We start from the raw sequence: 15022 nt of genomic DNA, 5'->3' as shown, positions 1-15022 counted from the left end.
AGATTTATTTATTTTAGAGAGAGAGCTCACACAAGCAGGGGGAAGGGAAGATGGAGAGAGAGAGAGAGAAGCTCCAGGAGACTCCATGCTGAGTGCGGAACCCCCAATGCGGGGTTTGATCCCAGCACCCTGAGACCATGTCCTGAGCCAAAATCGAGAGCCGGGTGGGCGCTCAGTCGACTGAGCCACCCAGGTGCCCCTCGAAGGAAGGTAGTTATTTTTGTGTGTCCACTGTGCCCTTTTACAGGTGAGTCTAATTATAGTGGTTGAATGGCCTTATTGTGCTCAGCGACTAATACTCCTGAATGAAAGGATTATTGCCTCCTACCACCACATTGTCCATGTAGTCACCCACTGGGGATTTCCTGACATTTTATTTGGCAGTTGAAGTTTTAAATAACTAGCTTTGGTGCTAGCTTATGCAGATGAGTTGAGTGGTTTAGAGAAGTACCTTACCTTATTGGGAGGTTTCCAGAAACACTACTAGGCAACCACAGAGCTTCAGTTTTGTGACCACAGAGAAACACAGTGACAAAGCAGTACAGAGGAACTAGCTTACAGCTGGCACAACTGAACAGGTACATTAATTTCTCTACCTCTCAGTTACATGTTCTGTACTGTTAGTGATTTATCTCCAGAATCATTCCTCACCATCACCATGTCCACAAGACAGGCACGTCAGCCGTGTTCCAGGGTCTTTTGTGGGGTTGGCCTCTTTCTTCTTCTTTCCTCCCTCCTTTCTCCTCTGTTGAGTGCCTACTACGTGCAGATGCTGCTGTAGACACCAGGAACACAACCGTCAACCGAAGAAACATCCACTATCTCGTGGAGATCTCATCCTGGTCCCAATGGGGGCAGGCTACAGATATGTTCAGAGAGGGCCAGGTGTAATAGAGAAAAACAAAGCAGAGAAGGTGATTGGGAGTGCTTGAATAGAGAAGTCCGGAAAGACCTCTTCTGGGTTGGTCGCATTTACCCAAAGACCTAGTGGAGGCAAGGAATTCAGGTGTGTTGGTGCCTGGAGAAAGAGCTTCTCTAGAGGAGAGAAGAGTAAGTGTACAGGCTCCAGGAAGGCAGAGGAGTGCCTGGTGTGATTCAGGAATAGCAGGGCAGCAGTGTGAGGGGACAGTGGTTGGGGATGTGAGTTACTTTGGAGGCTGTGTGTGTCATGTGGGCTTTCCTTTTCTGTTGGGCAAGCTTGCGAGACCATAGGGCTACCTGGGGGTACCAAAGAATGGGCTAAGAAGGATCCCTTTGGGCTCAATAATGGTGTTGCTCACAGGCAGGGGTAAGTAGTATACAGGTGGTGCTTATAACACCTGCTCTAGACCCTGGGAATAGCAGTAAGTAGAAGCTTTGCCTTGGAGAAGAGCCATGGAGGAAGCATGCACAGGTCAATGAGCTGTGCTTGGAAGGGGTGGGGGCACTGTCCTGAGACTTCATTACCAGCCCTCTAGCTCTGTTGTGATGAAAGTATCAGAGGGAAAGGGATGGTTGGAATGAAGGAAGGGACTTGGTTGGCTGACCACCTTCATTGAGCTTTTTCCTCCAGTCTTCCTAAACACATCCCCCACCTTAATAACAATCATACTAGTAAGACAGCAATACTAACAGAAAGGCCACACCAGTATCGCTTTCTGAGAGGTTACATATAAGGACCTGTGCTTGGTACAATATAAGACCATATAAGATGTGGTCATGGGACCACATCTGTTTGGTTCCCTCTACATACAAGCAGCCTAGTAGTGTCTGGCCCAGAGACAGCTTTTCAATGAATTAATTTTTCTCCAAATAATCTGTAAAGTAAGTATCTTTTTTGGCCCTTTTGGAGATGTTCTCATGTCTTGAATTTTAAGTAAATTGTGCAAGAACCCAAAGATAGGTAGTAGAACAAGTAGGATTCGAAATCAGGTCTTTCTGACTCCCAAGTCTCGTCTACTCCGCACAGAGCTGGGCATTCTAATTTTGAATTCTCCTGGATCTGGGCACCGTGAAAAGAGTGGAGGATCCAGGACACTCCAATAAAAGTCTAACTCTTTAATCTCCCTTCAGCAGCCAATTATCCTGTTCACATCGGCTTCCTTATTCCTACATCGGTGATACTGATGACAGCTTGTGGGCCCCTTAACAGGAGAATGTGTGTATTTGTAAATTACAAAGTGCTAAGAAAGTGTAATGGGGACCATTATTCTTTTAAGCTACCTGCTGGTAACAAGCGTGAAAAGAGTGCATGCAAGGTGAGTGGACAGATATTACTAAGCGTGAAAATAAAGGTTGATCATACCAGGGGTTGGCAAACTTTTTCCACAAAGGGCCAGATAATAAATATGTCTATCTTTGTGGCCCACAAGCCTCTGTTGCAACATCCCAGCCCCGATAGGGTATCGTGAGATCAGCCATAGATAAACATGTCAATGAGTAGATAGGACTGTGTTCGAAAGTTTAAACCTAATCTGTAGAAGCAGGTGGTGGGTTGGACGTTGCTGACCAGTGCTTTAAACTGACATGTGATTGAATAGAGCATATTTGTATGCACACATGCACGCACACACACACACACACACACACATGCATGCATGTGTGACTTCTAGTTTGCATCTCGGTATCCCGGGGTAATCACTTACAGAGAACAATCTTGGGAGTGTGTGGGGGGGAACTAACTAGGTAGCTGACGACTGTACAGTAAATAGCTCCTTGAAAAGTTGTGTACAAATTTAATAGGCATGAACTCAGCCATTTGGTAGACCTGGATTTTTCTCAACTGAATTCTTAATTTTGTCCTCCCATCGCCACGTGTGTTGTTTTGATTCTGTCACTGTATCCAGGCTCTGCGTTGGGGTTTGTCCATCTCCTTCATGCATTTTGCTACTTCTTTGTTTGGTAGGTGTTTGTGTGTATGAACGCTGCCATCCAGAGTGTCCCGATTCTCGGGAACCTAGATGCGGATACGGTCGTTAAGTAAATCTGTATCCATGTACTGTTCGCTATAGTGACGTACTCTTGAGTGTTGTTCAGACACTGTAGAAGTGCTCTTCTCAGCCAGCGTTTTATTCACTTAGCTTTTCGGGATGTGGGTTTATGACTCCTTGTATTGAGGTTTAAAGGCCCAGCGATTGTTTACATGGTTTATAATTTGGCTTCCTGTGTGTGCTTCATGGTGAGAGCGTTCGATGAGCCCCATGGGAGGGGGTATTTGTACAAGATCACGCTTTGCTCACACAAAAGGAAGATGTTTACTCTCAATTGTGTTTTGCTCTTAAGATCCTTGGTGAGTGAGTAGGGGAGATTTTCTTTTTATATCATTGGCCCATCCATGCTCATTTCTTCCCATATCCTGCTGAATTTTAATAAACCTGCATTCTTGCAGATAGAGGACTCTCAACTAAAGAGAATGCAAAATATAGTACCTTCCCACCAATTTCTATTTAGGTAGAAAGGAAATACCAATGCAAAGTCTGTGTCTTTAAAAACCAAACCAAACCAAAAGCACAAAACCACTCACCCAAAAAGCAGCACTGAGAGTTGTGTTAGAGCTGGCTAACCTTATACTAGTTTTTATGCTAAAATGTTGGTGCTATATTTTTTTAATGTTTCTATGTAATTAGACTGTTTTGTCATAGTAAACTTTTTTATTTTTTCTTTCTTTTTTTCTTTTCTTTTTTTTTTTTTTGAGAGAGAGAGAGAGAATGCATAAGTGGTGAGGTGGGATGGAACAGAGGGAGAAGAAGAGAAAGAATCATAAACAGACTCCATGCCCTGTTCAGAGCCTGATGTGAGGCTCAGTTTCACAACCCTGAGATCATGACCTGAGCTGAAATCAACAGCTGGACACTTAACCTACTGAACCCCCAAAGTGCCCCTGTCATAGTAAACTGTTTAGTGCTCATGGTATTCAAAATTATTTATCTTTCCCTGAGTCCTTGGAAATCATTTGGTTGAAAGGTTTGAAAACCACACTTGTTGGATAAATTACGACTCATGTATTCAGTGGAATACGATTCAACAATGAAAAAGGTTTAATTTAAATGATTTATGCAGAGGACCACGTGGATGGGTTTCAAAGGCATTGTGTTGAGTGAAATATGTCAGATGTCATGTTTGCATACGGTATGAATCCATGTGCAGGATATTCTGGAAAAGGTGAAACTACATGGGGAAGACAGGCTGAACCCCAGTGGGCTTGAATGAATGAGTGCTATCAGGGAACAGAACTGTTCTGTCCTGATTGTTGTCATGGTCCCACAAGTCTATACGTGGCTTAAAAATTGTAATGCTGTACACAACAATTTTTGTGTGTTAACTTTTCAAAAGTCAAATAAAAAACAGAGTGCTTGATTATGCTTGTTGAGAACATCAACAATATATCCTCGTGATTGTGGGATACCAGGGATTCCTATGAGGAAAGTCATAACTGTGCTCTTTTTAAAGAAGAACTCATTGATGCAGTTACTAGGTTTACAAACAAGTGAAATCATTTAACTTCTACTCAGTGGATAATACCTTTGTCTCTATGAAGAATGGAAGGGAATAGTCAAGGTTATGTGTCCTCCAGCGGCCGTAACTTGGTCCTCAGTGCCTATGTAGCATTTCTGCTCTTCTTTATGTGATCACTTTCCTTCGTTGGTGTGTATATATGGTGTGTGACAGTTACGGTGGCTGTGGGAACCATAACTTTAAGTTCTGTGACTTTTCTGTGAGTAAAACCAGCCATAATATTGAATTAATGTCATTCTTCACATTTAATTTCCATGTTGTTGTAAGTGGAAGACTTGTCACATATTTGAGTAAGAGCTCTGTGCTCATGTTTGATAGCGTGTAAGTGACGGTGGTTGTGTGGACTCATTTTGTCCCTTAATTAATGTTATCATTAAGCACAGAGAGGCCAGTTTGGGGCAGAGCATGTTGGGTGTGCCTTCTGAGGGTGATGCTTTAAAGCCCCTATCCGTCCACCACCGTCTGACTTGTGCTTGGCCGTCCCTGATGAGCATTGTGGATTAGAAGGCCCAGTGAGTGACCACAGTGCTCCTGGTCCTCAGAGTGTCTACCCTCAAAGGTTCATGGTCATCAAAGCTGTCTTTGCAGGTTGACTGCCTGCCTCAGTTTTCTTGACACTTTGGAGTTACCCAGCCTTGTTTGGAGGGAGAAATCCCATGTTTCTCACACAAGAAATCAGCCCTGGCTAAGGCACCAGCCCAGCAGGAACATATCCAAAATGCGGGAAGACCATTAACTCATGTCCCTTACACTCTGCCTTTCTGTGCTGACAGCTGTCCTTATCTCCAGCCCAGAACACCTCAAGGGGTCCAAGAGCTCTCCTGGACCCTGAATCTGCATCTGAAACCTGCACAGTGGATATGTTTACTGTATCCCACACTAACTACCGACTGTTTCCTTGCCCTGTGGGATCATTTCATAGGTACCTTCAGTAGGGAAACCCACACCCCTCCCATTCTGAGCTTTCGTTCAGAATTCCATTTTTTACCTTTTGCTTGGGGATTGTACAGACTCTGGAAGATAAGGTGGGAGGAAGGTCTTCCAGATCACATTTGAAATGTTCCCACCTGTGCGATGAGCCCAGGTCTCCGCCATATGATCTGCCTACTTCTCCTTGGTGGCAGAGGACCAGGGAGGCCCGCGGTGGGAGGGACCTGGTGGGAGGGCTCAGGTGCTCCCAATTCATGCTGCCTGCCCACTAGAGCCTGGTTGAATGAAAGATGGCAGAGCAGCCTGGTGGTAGAGCAGAGTCAGCCTTGTCCGTCCTCCGATCGAGAACTAAGTTGGCAGAGGCTGTAGCCAGAGGGCCTCTACTGAATCCAACTGTTATCGCCAACCCTGGCCACGTCTGTGGGAAGGCAGCCTGCGCACTTGAAATTGACCATGCAGATGGCAGACTCAAAGCGAATGACCTAATAAAGTCTATCTATCCCTGTAGGCTGATACCATTTTGCCTTTTGAAAGCGGGATTTTTTTTCTTTTTTTACAGAAGCTATGTGAAAATGGTGATCTGAATGCTTCTCTGACATCCCAACAATCTGTGAGTGACGTTCCTTAAAAACAAACACTGGAGTAAACATGATTTCTTAGCAAATGTGTGGATCTGTATTTCTTTGCCTGTTTTTGAAGCACGCCGAAGCAGATCCACCTACAAAGGCAGGCCTTGCACTTTATGGCTGGGAAGATTAATTCAGGGTGAATTGATCTGTCAGACTGGGACCGATTTTTCTAAAAATACAGAGCAGCTAGGCAGTTGAGTGGGATGGTAAAGGAGACAAAGCGGTTCGGAAGTGCTTTGAAACCTGGATGGGCGAAAGTTTCAAAAGAAGGCTGTCAAGGGAGACCCAGCCACAAAATTGATTAATTGAATGTCCAATAAATGAACGATAAATTACTTTATCTGTCCTTTCTCTTTGGAAAGACAAAAATTTGAGCTAGAGTGTAAAGTTCTAGTTCAACACTTTAGTTGGATTCATTGAATAAATATTCAGAAATGGACTTGGAGTCGACCTTGTGGCCGGTAGGAGTTGATGAATTCCTGGACAGGGAAGTGAGCCATGTTGAGGGGAAGCAAGACTGAGGGTAAGTGGAGGAGACACCACAGTGGAGGCAGGGAATGGAGGACAATTAGCAAAAGGGTGAGCACTCAAAGTGTGTCACATGTGGACACGGGAGGGGTATGTACCCAACCGATGTGTGGGCTCCGGGTTGATGGTGGAGTGGTCGTGAACAGAAATGTGGAGGAGGTGTGCCAGGGTGGAAAGGTTTGGTGGGAAGCGAGAGAAAATGAGGAAGCCGCTTTGCATCTGAGTCTGGACCCATGTCTGTGGGACACATGTGGAATCCACATGTGCTACTCCCTCCCTCTGGGCTGCCCCTTGAGTTCCAGAAGAAAGAATCCTACCAGAAATCACTGAGCTTTAAGGGTATGGCAGATACTGGCTTACCACGTGTGTGATTATGTTGGGACAGAGTTAAGATTGCAAAGATATGATCAGGAATTTTGGTAAAAAATCCCACTGGGGAGAAACATGAAGGATGTGCTAATAAATCATTGTAGCCAGGCCATCAAGCATGGGGTGTGGGAGATGCAGCTTGACGATTTGCCTATGTAGTGAGTTTTGCTTCAGCTCTGAAATTCTCTCCCTCGATCGCCGAACAGCAGACTTAACCTACTTCTCTGTGTAGATGTTTGGGGAAGCCAGTGATGGCTTGAGTAACCTGCCCAGTCCTTTTGCCTACCTCCTCACCATCCACCTGAAGGAAGGCCGGAACCTGGTCATCCGGGACAGCTGTGGTAAGCCTGGCACACCTGCGTCTGTACTCTTATATCTACGTGATTAGGCAACAGAGTGGAGCTCAAATCTACACCTCTTAGGTATCAAGGCCTTTGCAGCAAAGTATTTAAATCCCCTGAATCTTACTGTCTTTTACTGTTATTAAATTAATAACAATAATGATAATAGTAATAATCACATAAAGTTGTTTTAAATGAGATGAGACGACGGTAATAGCTTTATGCCTGGCATATAGCAACTGCTCAAGAAAATGTTCCTATGATTCTACTTTTTTATTTTTTTATTGCTCACCTCCTGTGGGGTGGCCTCTTATTTTATTTTATTTTGTTTTGTTTTATTTTATTTTACTAATTCAAGGCATTTAAAAATGTATTATGGATAAGATATATCCATAACCATGGGGTTATAGGTAATGCAAGTATTTTCTTCCACCTGGTGACTTGCTTTTTCCTTTTCTCAGTGGTTTTTTTTTTTTACAAAATGTGCTTTGGGGGTGGGGGGGAAAGGTGGGGGAGGCGGAGGGGGACATCTGGGTGGCTCACTTTTTTTTTTTTAAAGATTTTATTTATTTGAGAGAAAAACAGAAAGCAAAAGCCAGGGTGAAGGGTAGAGGGAGAGGAAGAAGCAGATCCCCGCTGGGGCTAGATCCCAGGACCCGGGATCATGACCTGGGCCAAACGCAGCGGCTTAACAGACTGAGCCACCCAGGCATCCCTCATACCTGCAAGATTCTTTTATTTATTTATGTATTTGTTTATTTATTTATTTTTTTGACAGAGAGATAGAGAGCACAAGTAAGCAGAGAAGCAGGCAGAGGGAGAGAGAGAAGCAGGCTCTCTGCTGAGCAGGAAGCCCGATGTGGGGCTTGATCCCAGGACCCTGGAACCATGGCCTGAGCCGAAGGCAGCTGCTTAACCAACTGAGCCATGCAGGCGCCCCTGCAGGATTCTTAATCCATCTGGGACCTCGAGGTATCAACTGAGCTTACGACCTATGTAGGGGAGCTGGGAATGGAAGATTGAACAGTGGCAGAGAAGAAGGCCAGAGGCACAGAGAAAGGAGGGTCCTGAGCAGGAGGAGTATTTCAAGATTACCGGCTAGGGGCTCCTGGGTGGCTTAGTTGGTAGAGTGTGTGGCTCTTGGTTTCAGCTCAGGTCATGTCAGGCTTTTAGGATCAGGTCTCATGTTAGGCTCCACACGTAATGGGGAATCTGCTTGAGCTTCTCTCCCTCTGCCCCTTCCCCCACTCATTCTCTCTTTCTAAAATAAATAAATAAATCTTAAAAAAAGAAAAAAAAAAAAAAAAAGCAAACTCCATGCTTCCCCCTTCAGCTCCTCCTCCCGACACACCCCCAGAAATGCAATGGTGTTACCAGGAAACGAAAGCACAGCATGGCCACCATGGAAAGCTTTGATTTCTTCCCCTTTTAAGGCTGCTTCCCTCTCCTTGGGACTTGTGCTAAGAACTTGGACTGTACAATTCGTATCATTTAAGAGAGAAGGGGTATTAGGGAGCTGAAGGGGCAGCCACATGGCAAACACAAAAGGCTGCTCCAAGACATCTTTATAAGCTCCATTCCCATTGGGGTCCTTCTCAGAGCCACCTCCCTGCAGAGCTAACTGAGGCTTCAAGACCCAGCCTGCGTATGCCCTGCCCTTCAACACGGGGCTTTATTTTATCCTGCGATTGCTAGGGAGAGCTACAGACAGCAACTAGCGACAGCGATAGATAGCATTGCCTCTTCTCATTGTCATTTTCGGTTTCATTTAGGTTCGGCTGCCTTAAGCCCTGGAAAATCTTTCTTAAAAGACTGGGCTCTGCCTTTCCAGGTTTATCAAAATAAAGCAGAAGTCGAGCTGGCTAGTTTTAAGGGCACAAAGGAAAACACGGTTTGGGGACGGGAGGTTTTGAATTGCAGGAGGCAAATATAGCAGGCTCCTGCATAAGACTTTAAACATCCAAATATTTAAAATAACTGCCCCCACGGCCTCCATCTGAATTCTCCTGCCTTTGTTATCAACAGAAAGTGAGCAGCTCAGCAGCAGGTCTTTCTCAATTCCAAGGATTAAACTGCACAGATTGCCTTTGCAATTCAACGGCACATTCTAGAATGAAGAGTGTTTTTGTACCAATGCCTTTCCTTTGGGGTATTTGTAGAACAGCTCTCAGTTTTTGAGATTTTAATTTGGAAATGATAATAGTTATTTACTGAGGGCTTTAATGTGCAAGGTAGGGACCTTTCAAGGACTTTATATATAAGATCATTAAACTCTGACAAAACCGTGTAAGATACATAGGATGAAGAAATTGAGACTCCGATAATTTGCCAAAAATCAAAGAACTAGTGAGTAACGGCGATGCAGAATATAAGAAAGAAAGTGTATTAGAGATTCAAGGGGCTGGTGGATCTTCCACATTCCAAGTCATGCCTTGTCCATCAGGCCTCACCTCTGATGCATGTGAAATAAATATAGCCATATTTTTCCAAGTTTAGGATGGTATTGATGGTAAGATGCTCCTTTGAGTAGCTCAAAGGGGAAAACCGTCTGTGGCTTAAACTGACGATTAATTCCAAGACATGTTCGGACTTCAGAGATATAGAAACATAGGGGGAAAGTACCTTTTAATATTCATGAAGAATGATCCTTTATAAGCCAGTCAGTCTGAAATGCAAGGAACAGAATCGTTAAGTGCTGGCCCAACTTGGGGGTAACCTGGAGGGAGCCCAGGCATATCCTGGGTCCCATCTGGGTTTCCCCAAAGCACAGGATAAAATTCAGGCGGTAATTCAGGATCGTACCTGCAGGAGGCAGTACAGGCCACCAGATCTGGCCTTTGGTCTTCCCCAGCAGGGTTTCAGAGGGACCCCCTGGCCAGAGGTGAGAAACAGGTTCCCAGAAGTTCAATTTTTGTTCACCCTTCTGTGCTGTTCCAAACCTCGGGGTCTTTTGCGTTTCCTTTTGCTCCTGTCTGGTATCTTCTTTCTCTACATTACTCTTTCTCTGCCCACATTTCCGAAGTCCAAAAACAGGTAGACTCCTGTGAGAACAAATGTGTCCTTCCTATTCGCCCAGAATCAAATCAGAAGTTTGGGAGTTAGCCAATGAGGAGGAAGCTAGTGTCTTGTTTTCCTATTAGTCTATGATGTTTGGGTGCCCTGATTATATACCTCTGGGGAATATCCTAGATATAACCTCAAGATAGAGATTATTCAAGGGCGTCTGGGTGGCTCAGTGCCTGAGGAATCCAGTTCTTGCTTTGGGTTCAGGTCATGATCTCAGGGTCCGGGATCGAGTCCTGCATCTGAGCTTGTCCCTCTTCCTCCTCCTCCCCCATGTGTGCGCAGGAGGGCTCTCTGTCTGTCTCTCTCTCTCTCTGTCTCGCTCTCTCTCTCTCAAATAAATAAATAAATAAATAAATAAAATATTTTTAAAAAGATAAAAATGATCCTACCTAGAGAACATTTCTCAGGTAGGTCTTCCTATCTCAAATGTAGCTGGTAATCATCAGTCATATCACTCTCTTCCTGGAATCTCTTTTTTTTTTTTTTTAAACAGAGAAAGTAACAGAGGAACTAAGGAACAACAGGCAGAGAAACAGGAAGAAACAGCCTTCAAACTGAGCAAGGAGTCCTATGTGGGGCTCCATCCCAGGACCCTGGTATCATGACTTGAGCCTAAGACATACGCTTAACTGACTGAACCACCCAGGAGCGCCGTCCTCCTGGAATCTTGAAACACTTCCCCTGGTTCTAGACAACTTCTGCCGCCTCCTCGCATACCACCTACCCCAGGCTCCAGGTAACTGAGAACACCTGTGAACACATCCTGTGTCCATTCCTAGCTCCAGGCCTCTCCTCCATATGTTCTTCCCCTAAGTCTCTGCCCATAAAAAAATCCTCATTCTTCAAAATTAAGTTTGAGTTCATTAATGAAGTCTTTGCTCACTTAAAACTCATTGACCTCCACAAGAGCTTTTTTTTTTTTTCTTCAAGATTTTATTTATTTAACAGAGAGAGAGAGAGAAAACACAGACAGAGGGAGAAGCAGGCTTCCTGCTGAACAGGGATTTGGATGTTCGGCTCAATCCCAGGACCCCAGGATCGTGACATGAGCCGAAAGCAGATGCTTAACCAACTAAGCCATCCAAGGGCCCCCCACTCACAGCTCTTAATAGCTCTCTGTAAATCATTGGTATGCCAGCCACCTCCTTAGTTATCAAAGTGACAATCTGCCTTTTTCTGTTGATTTATATCCATATCCCTAACACCCCACACAAGGCTCAGGTTATAGTGGAAACTCAATTGATATTTACTGAATGAACAAAAAATTAAATGTCCTTTTTCTAAAATATACCAGAACTGACAGGGAAATTGTTTTTAACAATTGTTAAATTGTTTTTAACTTTTGCACTTTTAAAGCTCCTGATGTCCAGACACCGCACCCAAAGCAGTGAAATATCAGAACTTCTCAACTGAGGCTTGGGTTCACCCCAGGCATCGGTGTTTTGCAAAGCTTCCCAGGTGATCTCAAGGTACAACCAAGGTTGAGAATCTGACAATTGCCTCGACGGCAATAGTTCTCAGCGTGGTCCTAGGTCCAGCATTAGAATATCGCTGTCATCTTATTTGAAATGAAAATTCTTAGGACCCACCCCAAACTGTAGAATCAGAAATGGCAGGGCTGTGGGGATGGGGGAAGTGGACAAAAATCTGTGTTTTAACAAGACCTTCCATGATACAAAGTCAAGTTTGAGAAGCACTGCCTTAGAAGTTTACTTTAAATAAGTCTATACAGACTATGTAAATAAGGCCCTCCCATCTTCTTCTGATTCCTGTCTGGCCCCTATTTCTTCATACGGCTGTGTGTACACACAAGCACAAGCCCCTTTTAGCTGAAGTTTTTTTTCCCCCAATCTAGTTTGGTCTTACAGTCAACACCAACTTATAGTAAAATAGCTTAAGAAGATACTTTATGTGGGTTTCTTTTTCTATCTTTAAAACAACCAAGGAAGTATTCTCCTGGGTATTTTTTGAATCATGGAAAAGAAATGGACAAAACCCAACGTACATGGGATTTGTCCCCCATGTTATGTCTGATGTGAAGTGTCCCATCGTCTTACAATAAATCGAAGACATCCATCCCACAAAGGACGAGAGAAAGGCTGGAGAAAAAAATGATGAGTGCCCGGGGGCACAGCAGAGATCTGACCCCTGATCTGTCCTACCATTGGGGCGTTCTCAGGATTTTCATGACCCCCATTTTGTTATTTTTGCCCATCATCCGATAGTTTTTGTAAAGAAAATCTGCTGCTCTCAGGAATTCCTGGCTATCTCTTGAAGGGAAGTGTTCACTTTGAGAGCATTAAATACTCAATGCTGTTTCCTACTCATTCGCAGTGGTATACACTCAGAGCTTTCTTTTTCTTTAAGACCTTGGGAAAAGGGATGGCTTCAATGCCTCTAAGTTTAGAGGGGCAGTTTTCTTCTAAAATGTCTGCTTCTCTGAAATTCATATGCTTTGTTCCAAATCTATGGTCTGAATTCTTAGATTTGTTATTAACATGGCTCCTTTTTGAATCACGAATCTTATAAAAGTTGTACAGGGTCTAAGCTAGGCTCTGTGAGGGATCAGCAGTGAGAAAGATAGACCCCACTTGCTCATCTCCAAGAAAAACCGTATCTATAAAACTAACCAATGAAGGAGTGCCTGGGTGGCTCATGGGTTAAAGCCTCTGCTTTCAGCTCAGGTCATGGCCCAGGGTCCTGGGATCGAGCCCCACATCGGGCTGTCTGCTCAGTAGGGAGCCTGCTTCCCTCTCCCTCTCTATTTCTCTGCCTACTGTGATCTGTCAAATAAATAAATAAAATCTTTAAAAAAATATTTTAAACTAACCAATGAAGATCCAAATTCTAGATGTTAGAACTATTATCCAGGACAGTAAGATAGGGAGAGGACCTCCAGGAATTCAACTATAGTGTGCATGTGTGTGTCTGTTTTCTTAAGAGGTCTTTCTTTCTTTTTTAAGAGGTCTTTCTGATAGAAAGATCTTTGAACCTATACTTCTCTATTTTAATTTTGTTGGAGAACGGGTGTGGACGGTATTTATTTGGGAAACAGAGGAAATATTCCCAAGTTTGGAATAGTCAGCTTATCAGAAGATGCAAAACCACCATTCTGTTCCTAAAACAATCATCAAACCTCTTTCTTTGGGGAATGGCCAGCAAGCGTCTTCAGCAATTATACCAGTCAGAGGACAAATTCCCATGAGACATCCATGAGCGGTAAAGAATCTGATGCCGTTGGCAAACTGGAAGGCGTTTCCAGCAAAGGTGGCTTCACATACAGAAGCAGCAGTACTGAGGGTCACAAGCACGTGGCAAACACCAGGCCCTTCTGTTCCCCACTCTGCTCAGTGAAGCTCATTCACCCGCAAGACTAACCCTAATTCTCAGATCCAAGCTGTGGGGCAAAGAGGGCACCAGGAGGGGACGTCCTGTGAACCTGAGCACACACACACCCATTGCACCTGCAAACAGGTGAAAGAGCCTGAAAAGGCTTTGGGGTTTTGTTGTTGCTGTTGTTGTTGTTGTTTTGTTTTTAAGTCTTTAAGTAATGAGAAAGCTTATCAGACAGGGAGGAATTGCTAATCCAATATGGCAAAAAAACTACTTATGCAGGTAGGTACATATACTGGGAAGAAAGGTTTGCCCTGATGGTATTTGTGAAGCCCAGAATATTTTAGATTTCCTTCTGACACCTAATGGGCCAAAGGGGATAGAAATGATAGGCTTGGCGAGGTCTTTTTTTTTTTTTTTTTTTTTACAGTAATGGAACTGTTCTAAGTTCATTGTGATAGTTGTATAATTCTATATATGCTGATAATTGTGGAATTGTACACTTAAAATGGATAAATTGTGTGATAGGTAAATTGGATCTCAATAAAAGTGGGGGTTCTTCAAATGATGGGTGTTACACCAATACAACACAGGTTGAGTTCCACAGAAAGTTGACTACAACATGCGTACTCTCTACACTTTTTGCTCAATTTTTCTGTAAATCTAAAATTACTCTTAAGAAATGGTCTAATGAAAAAAAAAAAAAAGAAAGAAAGAAATGGTCTAATGAAAAGAAGAAAAGAACCCAGTCTCTCTGTAGGCATTTGGCCCTTTCCTGCCCGCACCACCAGCGGGGCCAGAGCCTCTGTCCTCTCCCATGCAGCCCCTGTGGTCTGAACGTTAACAGTCTTCAGGACCCCCAGCATGGCCTCACCTGGCAGTTCTCTTGTTTCTCCATCAGATAAAGGGACTAAGGACAAGTTGCTCCTGAGGGAGGCCAAGTAGATGGACAAGGAGGTTCTGAGCTGTGTCTGCCAGAGAGATGTCTGGGGAGTGAGACAGGGTTTAATGAAATAGAAGGTGGCAAACTGAGCCCAAAAAAGGACCTGCCCTCTCCCCAGAGGCCCGCTTCTGGAAATGACTTTGTGGACCAGAGACCCTCCTGGGGGCCATCTTGGGGATGATGGGCTAAAGATGGAGAACCACATGGACCACTGCAGTCACCCCTAGAACAGAGTTAATCCCTTCCAAATATTCTTGGACATGCTGGCTCCACAGAAAATTCATGAATTCATGAGACTCTGCCAGCTCCAGCTGATTTCTACTGACTTGCTAGAATTAGGATCCATGTGTCTTAATTAATACCTTTGGGGAGACCCTTTCACTCTTGGG

The 15022-nt window shown here is 44.1% G+C and overlaps 1 pseudogene; it reads left to right on the top strand.

Annotated features, from left to right (window-relative positions):
* Positions 1–14117, top strand: part of LOC123389286 — a 68120-nt pseudogene extending 54003 nt beyond the window's left edge.
* Positions 14118–15022: the final 905 nt, after the last annotated feature.

Source organism: Mustela putorius, unplaced genomic scaffold (assembly GCF_011764305.1).
Source record: "Mustela putorius furo isolate JIRA1106 unplaced genomic scaffold, ASM1176430v1.1 tig00003972_pilon_pilon_pilon, whole genome shotgun sequence".
Lineage (NCBI taxonomy): Eukaryota > Metazoa > Chordata > Mammalia > Carnivora > Mustelidae > Mustela > Mustela putorius.
This window is presented reverse-complemented; position numbering and strand designations above follow the sequence as displayed.